Raw genomic sequence first — 9,897 nt, 5'->3', positions numbered from 1 at the left:
CTCCCCTGTCCAGCCTCAGTTTCCTTTGGGTGCCCCCAGCTTGAGATCAGATCCCCCCGGAGTCTGTGGCTGAGGTGACCCCAGGTAGACAGGTTAGGGAAGCTGGCATGTCATGGCAGGCGTATAAAGATGGCCGGGTCACACATCAGAAAGAACAAACACAGCCTCACCTGTTCCAGTCGCAGGAACGGTGATTGGAGGAACACCAAGGAGCTTCTCCAGCTCCGAATGCCACCTGCCTCTCTGTCCCCCTGCCAGGAATGGCACTACCCCAGGGAGAGAAGCCCAAGACGTCCTGGCCTACATACCAATCTATATCATCCTCCGGGAAGCATGGGACGTCCTGACCTGATCCGACTGATTCCTATCCAAAGTTATAGGACCACCCGATAACCAGACTCCGCCTGCACTGATACCGTTTTAGCAACTTTTTTTACATGATCTTTCCTTTGTCTTGTAAAGAAATAACTCATATACCTACGCCTTGTAAGTTTAGCCCTAACCCTCAAGCCATGTTTGCAGCTCTTCACTGCCCGTGGGTCCTGTCCCCATGCTATTGTCTGAATAAAGGAGCACTACTGCCAGACCTTGAGAGTCCAAGAAATCTTCCTTTCGACTCCTCGGCTCGCCACGCCCACGTCACACACATTCCTGGGAGAGACTCTTCCTCATTGACGAGGTCACTCTTAGGAAGAGGCCACGCCCTAAACCCTGTTCATGATCAGATTAGCTGAACTGCACACTTGCGGATGAAGCCCGGAAACACCAGATGGGGAAGGCGGTCGCAGGAGGAAGAGGAGAGAGGAATCACCAAGAAGCAAACAGAAGGTAGGGATGGACTGCATTCAGCTTCATGTGTTCCTCATAACAACTCTGCGAGGTGGGAGTTATTTCACTTGTTTTAAAGCCAAGGAAAATGCAGTTCAGAAAGGTGAATTGGCTTCCCAAGATGACAGGTGATGGAAACCGTGCGAACGCCACCTAAGAGGCTCCTTGTTTCGACTCCTTGCAACGAACCTCCTTGTGTGGGGTGTATTCTCCTCAGATTCTTTAGAGTCTTGCCCACACCTAATTCAACAGCAATTTTTTAGCAACCTTCCCAAAACATTAAATTAATTACCAGAGAAGCATAACTCTTCTGCACTCATATTTAATTGGCTTACGTTACACTTGATTAAATTATCCACCTGTGGTGACAAGAGCCACCGACATAAACAGGTTTGGGAACACACGTAACGTGGGCCAATGAGAAAAGAGTTGTCCGATGGCCAGGCGCTCCGAGGGCCACCAGCTGTCGCTGGCAGGTTTTACAGAGGGAATAGAGAGGTGGTTAACCTAGACGTCAGTTAAGCGGGGTTAATTAAAAGAATTTCCTTGTGGCAGGATTTGAACCCTGGTCTGTCAGCTCTGAAGTTCAGGTTCTTTCCACTACACTACATGCCCCCACCCCCACACACACTGCCAGCTGTGTGCTTTTGCCCAGAGCTAGCCCTGCAGGGACTCCACTCATAGGAATTAGCTTTGTGATTTCTATGTAGCCCCTGGCTCCCCTTGTCCTCGCCCCATAATGCTCCCCAAGGGCATCTTCCAAGAAAAGGGAGAGCCCCTGGATGGATGGGGCTGGTAGAGGCCAAGAGAGTCTGAGACGGCTGGGAAGCCAGCTTTGACCTCCAAGTCACGTCTTCAGGCAGGATCCCCCCACCCCCCTGCACACCACAGGCCAGAAGGAAGCCCCCCTACTCCCTGGAGCCAGCCCATGCCTCGCTGTCTGGATCCACCAGTGGGGGAATCCATACCCACCCCATGATGTAGCTGGGGGGTAGGATGAAATGGCACAGAACTGCACACATAGGAAGAACCTGAAAACATCATTTCCTCTCCCGCGCGTCCCACTTTCTTTAGAGAAGCAGACACCTAGACTTTCAGAACTGGAGGGGATCTTGCAGAAGAGCATTTAGTCCACTATTTTCCAAACTATGTTGCAGGGACCATTCCTTCCCGGCATGACAATGGCAGTGTGAGAAAAAAGGGCCATCAAGGAAGTTTGGGAAACACGTGGTCAGACACCGTTCAACAGGTTTCCCTGCTCCGGAGATTTCCGGAGCCTGTGACATATGTTGGAGGATCACAGGATGTTCTCCCAAACTTCTTTCGCCCAGGACACCTTCCAGGAATAGTCTTCTAAGGAATCCTCTTTGTAAACCCCTGATTGGGTCCATTCCTCTCATCTTCCTGGGGAGTTGAACGAGGCTCTGAAAATGGGAGGAATTTGCCTAAAGGTGCCCAGCCACCGAATCGGACATGCATCCTCAGTGACCTCTTTCTACCCTGGAGCCCCTCCTCCCCAGCCCAGTCGCTTTTCCCACCCCGCCGAAGATGGGCAAAGAGGAGGACCAGCAGGGGCAAACGGGATGGTCAGGGCTACGGCCTGAGTGGCCTCTGCCAACGCTCAGGACCCGAGGGTTGAGGGGTCCCCAGGAACCCAGAGGATGGGGGCACCGCTGGAGGAGTTTGCTTCTCCTGGGTCAGGATATCGCGCAGGAAACCCGCCCCACGCGCAGGCAGACCCCCGTGGGCCTCTGCACACGCGTCAACCTTGCCCAGGGTTGTCTATCCCAGGGCCTCTTCTCTGCCTGGCCAAAGGCTACAGAAAGATAGCTAGGGTCAGTCGTCTTCTAGGGCTGGGAAATTTTGCCCTAGCTGCCCCTGTTCTTGGTGGTGGTGTGGAGGGGAGCTGTCTGTTTCCCCTCCTGGAGCTGAGGTTTCATGAGCATTCCGGACGGGGAGAGGAGAGGAAGAAGAGGGTCAGGGTGCTGCTCACAGGGGCTTCCTGGCAAAGTTGCCCCCCCCCCCGTCTGTCTGACTCTCTGAACCGTGGCTCCCCGTGGTGGTGGCAACAGATGACTCCCAGGTGGTGCTGGGGCAGGGACCTCAAGTGGCAAAGCCAGCGTCGCCTGCCCCATCACCTGTTCACCTGCACACTCCAGGGCTGCTCCTATCTCAGCCCCTCTGTCCCCAGCTCTGAGCCCGAGCATTTCAGATGGTGCCCCTGTGCCTCCTGGCTTCCCGGCACCCTCGCTCCACTCCCTCCAGCCCGTCTCCCTCCATGACGGCATCAGGTCCATACCGGTGCTCACTGACAGGACACGCCACTGCTGCGGCTCACAGATTCACATGCCTGGGGCCTCGGGTCGCCCATGCACCCCTACGCCCACCCTCCAGGACTTCAGTCCCCCGACTTCAGGCATTATCTCCCTGGGTCCCTTTTACCCCGCCCTCACTCCTCCATGTCCCACTCTCCATTTCCAGGGAATAGAACAACTGCCAACACGGTGCAGGACCAATAGTTGCCATGGCTTACGTAAAAGCATTGCTATAATGGTGGCACTCCAGCCGTCACTGACCACGGAGGGAAAGAACTCAGTGGCCTGCCACCCAAGAGTCCTCCAGAGGTTGCTCCCTTTCTGCCTCTTCCAGGAAGCTGCCCCTGCCCTTTCCTCCCGCTCCGCCCTGACCCTGGCTCAGAGGCCCCTCTTCGTGCTCCCAGAGGCCCTGCCTCCCTCCATCCAAGCACTTGTCCCATTATTGGAACTCTGGATGCTCGCCTGCCTCCCCTGCTTGGCTGGGATCTCCAGAGCAAGCTAAGCCTTCTTCATCCTCACCTCCCAGCTCTTCACGCAGAGGGCTGATATCCCACGCGCTGTCGCTGTTTGGACATCTCGACCAAACAAAGGAGTGCATCTTTTTTCAAATAACCTTACAGGCAGCCGGGAGGGCAAAAATAAGTCTCCCTAAAGGGCACGGAGATGAGACATGTGCAGAGAAGGCCCAGGAGGGGACGACATTGGCTGGACGAGCTGGTCCGAGACTCTGAAACTCAATGTTCCAATTCACTTTGGCAACCCCTGGCTGCTTGTCGTGCCAGAGAAGTTATTGACATAGAAATTGAAATTGCAATTGAGTTAGGAGAGGGGAGGGAGGCCGCGAGAGCCATGCAAATCAGGGCGAGGGAGATGCGGACGTTCCTATTCTGGGAAGCACTTCATCACCCTAAGTTCCCAGCTCCTCTTTATTCAGAACCTGTTGCGGCGCATGGGCCTTTCAACCTTCTCCAGCTCCAAGGCCGTGGGCCTGCCCTTCAGGCCACTTAGTCTAACCTCCCTCGTGACGACAGTTCTGCTTTTGAGCACCTACTGTCTGCCAGCCCCGGGTAAAGGGCTTTACATGGATTAGTGAGAGCAGCCGTCATCCTAAACGTCGGCCCAGATCGACCACCCCAGTCTTACTGGCCGCATTCCTCACTCAGGAATGCCCGCCACAGCAGCCCCTGACAGGTGGGTGGCCAGCCCATAATTGAACCACTCCAATGACAGAGACATTACCACCTTGCTAACAGCCCATTTTGTTTGTTGGACAGGCCCATGTTGCAAAGGCGCTTCCCGGGCGCAAGCGTGCCTCTCCATCGGTTGCCATGGGTACAGTCCCTCCGCCTCCGCCAGGAGCCCCCACAGGGGACACTTCTGTCTGCGGTCAGGGAGACAGACAGACGGTGCTTTGAGGTGAGACGGATGGTGCTCCGGGCTGGCCTCTGGGGTTGGAGAGACCTTGAGTGACCCCGTCTCAGAGAAGACAACCCAACTGTCAATCCTCTGTGTGCGCACGTGTTCCATCTCCCATACGTGTGCTCCCGTCTGTCACTCTCTCGCACTCTCGTTTATCACCTCTCTGTCACTCAGACCTCATAAAATGGAGCCCAGGTGCAAGAGAGTCAGCTGCAATCAGAGCCGTGGGAAGGCAGAGCACGGGCAGACTGACAGACAGACAGGAATTCAGGAGGGCCTCTGCAGAAATGAGTGCAGCGGACAGGAACCGCTCCAGCCGTCTTTCCCTGAGGACCAGTGGACAGACAGTCAGGCCAGAAAGACAGAGAGCCAGACACTTAGTAGGAAGGGAGTCAAGCAGAACCACAGACAGGGAACAGACGGCAGGTGCCTCTGCTTGGGAAAGGGGCCTCATGTCCTTGAGGTGCCGAGCCGCTCTCCTGGCCTCTGAGCCGTGCTTGGCCGAGAAGTTCCTGAGGAGAAATCTGAGTCCCGTGGGGAAAAACACACTTCCCTCACACCCCCGCAGGGCCAGATCCCCCACCCAGGTGAACAACCTCAGTGCCCCCTCGTCCCACCCTCTCCACCCTCCCAGAGGCAGCCTCCCACCCCCACCCTGTGAACCACTCACCACAAAGCCAGGGAAGGGGCCAGAATAGGAGTCTACATCTCCTTCTAGAAGCTTCCACAGTTTTGGCCACTGGAAGTGTATTCTCTAAAAGAGGAGGGGAAAAAAAGAAACGAGAGAGATTTGATGTTCCCTCAGCACCTGCAATGAGCAGGCCCTGAGCCAACCCATCACACTTACCATCTCTCTTAATCACACTTCCACTCTCGCAGGTATTACTGGCCCATTTGAGGGCATGGAGTGTCAGAGAAGTGAAATGACTTATGCAAAGCCCTTCAGCTAACAAGGGCGGAGGTGGGATTTGAACCTGGGTCTGCGAGACATCAGGCTCACACTCTTCTCTCCACTCCCAGCGCCATCTCCAGAGGACGCCCACGTGCGTGGATTCCCTCTGTTTTCTTGGGAGAATGAGTCGGTCATGAGAAGACTGGGGTGATTTATGTCCTGAAGGAAGTTCCCACTGGAAGAAGCTGTGAATTGGTCCAGAAATAGCAGATGATGTCACCCAGGGCATCCCCCCTCCCTGAGCCCTTGGCATCGTCCTCGCGGGACCGTCACCAGAATTGATGCACCAACAATTACGGAATTGGATTTGCCCTTTCCTGGCTCGGCCCGCTCAGACGTCATCCCTGGTGCCCAGGAAACACCTGTCTCTTTGCCCGGCTCCCTCATCATCACGTACGCCCTCCTCCCTCTCCCAGCCCGGGAACGGCAGGAGGCAATATTGCATTCCGGCCGCGTTGGGCCATCCATGCATCACCCAGCACAATGCAGTTTCCATCCCGAACCACTTGCCCTGGCCTTCCTTTCCCATCACACTTCCCAACCTGTTTCTCATCCTCCTGGTGCCTAACTTCCTAACTTTTTTTTCTTTTTTCACTTTATAGCCTCACGTCTCACTCAGACCCAATGCTTGGCACTCTAGCTGGACCTTTTGCTTCCTGCCTGACCTTGACCTAGATTCTTCCTCTGGCTGGGCTGTCATTGGTTGTGTAGGATAAAGGCCGTGATGTGCTGGAGCCACTCCACTCCTACTGGCTCACAGGAGCTGACGTGCACATCTCTTTCTACCCCCACATTCAGTGGCTTCACACTAGTGGATTGAAATCAGTCATGGTGGAAGTGTTTACACCAGAGGAATTGGCAGACACTGCAAGGCAAGGCTTTGATCCTGCAGGGAGTGAGTTGTTAAACATTTACCAGCACATCTAAGACCAGCCACAGGACTCCACACACATCAGCAGAGTGGAGAGCAGTCCCACTGTCTTCACCCTAAACCCATGATTGGGATCCAGATGAGACAGCCTGAGCCCCATTCTACACAGGGAAAAACTGAGGCTAAGGAGGGTCCACCCCAAGGTCATCTAGTGGGTCAAGAGCAGGGCCAGGAGTGGGGCTCTGTGGCCTGGGCAAGGCCTCTCATCCCCTCTCCAGGCTGCCTGCAGAGCAAGTAGGGGCATGCCTCTGGGTTCAGGTCCCAGGACTGGCAGGATCAATGTGGCTTTGACGCAGGTCGGAGCATTTAGGGGGTTCCTCGCTGGAACGGCGCAGGCCCAGCTTTGGCATGGTGGGGAGGGGTCCAATTCTGTCCTGCCACCAGTATCAAGGGCTCCACCCACAGAACCCTCTTACCCATCTGCTAAAGAAACAATCAGAAAAGATTTGCATTGCCCCTCCGGGTCAAGGTGGTTGCTGTGAAATCTAAGAGCTCAAGAGCAAAAGTGGGAGACAGTGTGGGAATGGCAAGGCCTAAGAAGACAGACGCAGCCCGTGCCACCATGTCCCATGTGAAGTGTCCTTGCCATGTTGAGGTGTGGTGGCAGGAGATGCAGAGACGGAATGAAAGTGAATGGGAGCCTGGGTCTTGGGGCTGTAGGAAGATTTGTCTGCCTGACTTGTTCCTGCAGTCTGAGAACAAGATTTATCAGTACTGCCTCCCTCTGGAGCTTGGGCATGGTGCGCAAACACACACACACACACACACACGCATGCACGAGCGGAATCAAAGCCTCGTGCTTCCTGGGGCAGGCATGCACATCCCTCCAGAGACAGACAAAAATCATACACCCCGAGGCACAGTGGCCAATGGACCCACACACGCACACACGCACCTGACTGTGTGCGCTCAGAGAAAGAAAACTTCCCTTGGAGCTGCCCTCACACGTGCACACACACAGAGAATGCTTTGCTCTTAACCAGCTCTTCTTAGCAACCAAGTGGAGGCTGCCCATGCCCCTGGATTCTGCTGTGACCCCTCCCTGGGCCCCTGGCTTCCAGTCCCCATGCAGGAGCCACATGACTCTGACCTGGACCCTCTCCCATCTCGCTACCTCCAGTATTAAGAGCTCAGGCTGGCGTCCAAAGCCCTGAAGAATCTGGCCCCTTCCACCTTCGTGGCTGTCCCCCCATCCCTCCGTCCATCCGTCCCCCATCCCTCCCCTCACCTCTCACCATTCCTGCACTATCTTCCCTCCAGCTCCCTTCAGTCAAATCCTCTTCAAGGTTGTGAAGACCACTTCTTCAGTGACACCTTCGGAGAGGCCCCAGATAGAGTGGTCTCCTGGCCCTGAGCAAAACCATCCCCTTGTCTGGCCTTCTTTGGGGGTCCTTGGCTACGTTGAGCTTGTATGAGAGAGACAGGTGACCACGCCTCCCCTCGGCCACTGCACTACAGGCTCCCACGGCACATTCCTGTCTGTCTGAGGTGCTGGCACACACGAGGGCCTCAGGAAAGGTTTGTAGGCAGGTGGGTCGGGCCATTGTCCCTTCTCGGTCACCTCCTCCCTTGCCTTCTCCTTTCTCTCCTCTTTTTGATGGATCTGACTCTCTCCGCTGGAGAAGGCTTTCTGGAGGTGAAGGTCCGGCCCCCTGCTGGGAGGATTTGGGAAGGCAGGCGCCCCGCCGCCGGGGAGCAACCCTCAGACTAGAGGGAGCGTCCAGGGGCCACTAAGTCCTTCTTTCTGTGTCCAAGCACATGGTCACCAGCAGGTCTCAGAGACAAATACACACTCCCCCACTTCCCTCCCAACCACCTGCAGAACTCTCTGGAAAGCTTCGCTGTTGCAATAATTTCACTCGTGCTCGACTTCGGAAGATAGAAAATTGTAGTGTTGGGAGGGACTTCAGCCAGTCTCCGATCCCACCGGGAGTCAGACCCTCTTCCCAGGCCGTGCCGGCTCCTGGAATGTCTCCAGGGATGGAGAGCTCCTTCCTTCCAAGGCTGGACACCTCCCATTGCTAGAAAGCTCTCCTGGCTTCCTTGGGACACTTCGCTGACCCGGCTCAACCCTCTGAGGCCACAGCAGTCTCCATCCTCCTCCAGGACAGGCCTCTGGATATTTTGAGAGAGTAACACAGCCGTGCGTGTCCACTCAGCCATACCCCCACGACGTGGCTTCCACGCCTTTGCCCTTCTCTGCACACCCGTCCGTTGGCCACACCTTTCTCAGTGCAGCGATCAGAACCAGCCCTGCCACGGGGACCAGCCTCCCCGCCTACCCTGACTCAGCCCCGCGGGAGCTCGCAGCCCCTCCTGCCTGCCTCCAGCTCTCGTCCTAACCCCCTCACTTGCTGATGTCTCATGGTCCTTCGTTCCATTTCCAAGTGGCCCCCAAGGGAGGTGGTGACCTCGCATCCTGGCAGGGAAGCACCTCTCACCCCGGTACAAGAGTACTGGTTTGGACTAAGGCAGACCACGATTCGTGGGCTCAGCCCCTGACCCTGTGCGAGCTGAGGCACTCCGCCGCTCTGAGTCCATCTCCCTTCTGAAAGGAGGACATCACCCCTTCCTTGCTGTGGGATTCAGGGCATGGTGACCTAAAGTCTGCAAGACAGGGCCCAGCCCAGGCGTTCATTAAACATGGCCCCACTCCGTCCTTCCCACCGGGGGGCCCAGCGATGCCAGCTTCCCTCCGACGCCGGGAGGAACAAATTGAGCCAGCATCTGTGCAACCCTCCATCAAGTGCTCTGCTAAAAGCAAGATTCGTAATGTCTAATGTGTTTCTTTCATCTGCTAATTTAATAATTCTTCTAAAAAATGAGCTCGTTTGGCCCACAATTTGCTTCCCAGAGGCCTAACGCCTCCTATTGCTCACGACTTCATTAGCTCCCAGACACACACATTTTCCCCGGCCCTTGTTTTTAAGAAAGCAAGGCTGCTTGTGATCAATTGTAATGGTCCCGGCTCCTCCCCCATCTCCCTCCCCACGCCGCCTCTCCTGAGGAGGATCGGGGCACAGGGGCTGAATTCTGGTTTCTCCTTGCCTCTCCAGGAGGGCCAGTGGGCTCCAGGTACAAGAGCTCAGCTGAGTGTAAGGGTGGGCTTTCCTCACAAACTGTGCATTCCTGTAACAGCAGAACATGCTGTACTACATGTACTGAGTTTCCTGGGACTGGAGATACCACACACAAGGTGACCAACTATATGTTAGAGATGCTTTTGGGCAATGTAGTCTCCTTTTTTTTTTTTGCTGAGGAAGATTGGCCCTGAGCTAAAATCTGTGCCAGTCTTCCTTTATTTTATGTAGGATGCCACCACAGCATGGCTTGATGAGTGGTGGGTAGATCCACACCCGGGATCCTAACTGGTGAACCCTAGGCCACCAAAGCCGAATGCACGAACTTAACCACTACGCCAATGGGCCAGCCCCTCCTATTTTTTTAAGTTA

The sequence above is a fragment of the Equus przewalskii genome, chromosome 10, assembly GCF_037783145.1.
Source record: "Equus przewalskii isolate Varuska chromosome 10, EquPr2, whole genome shotgun sequence".
NCBI classification, from domain to species: domain Eukaryota; kingdom Metazoa; phylum Chordata; class Mammalia; order Perissodactyla; family Equidae; genus Equus; species Equus przewalskii.
This window is presented reverse-complemented; position numbering follows the sequence as displayed.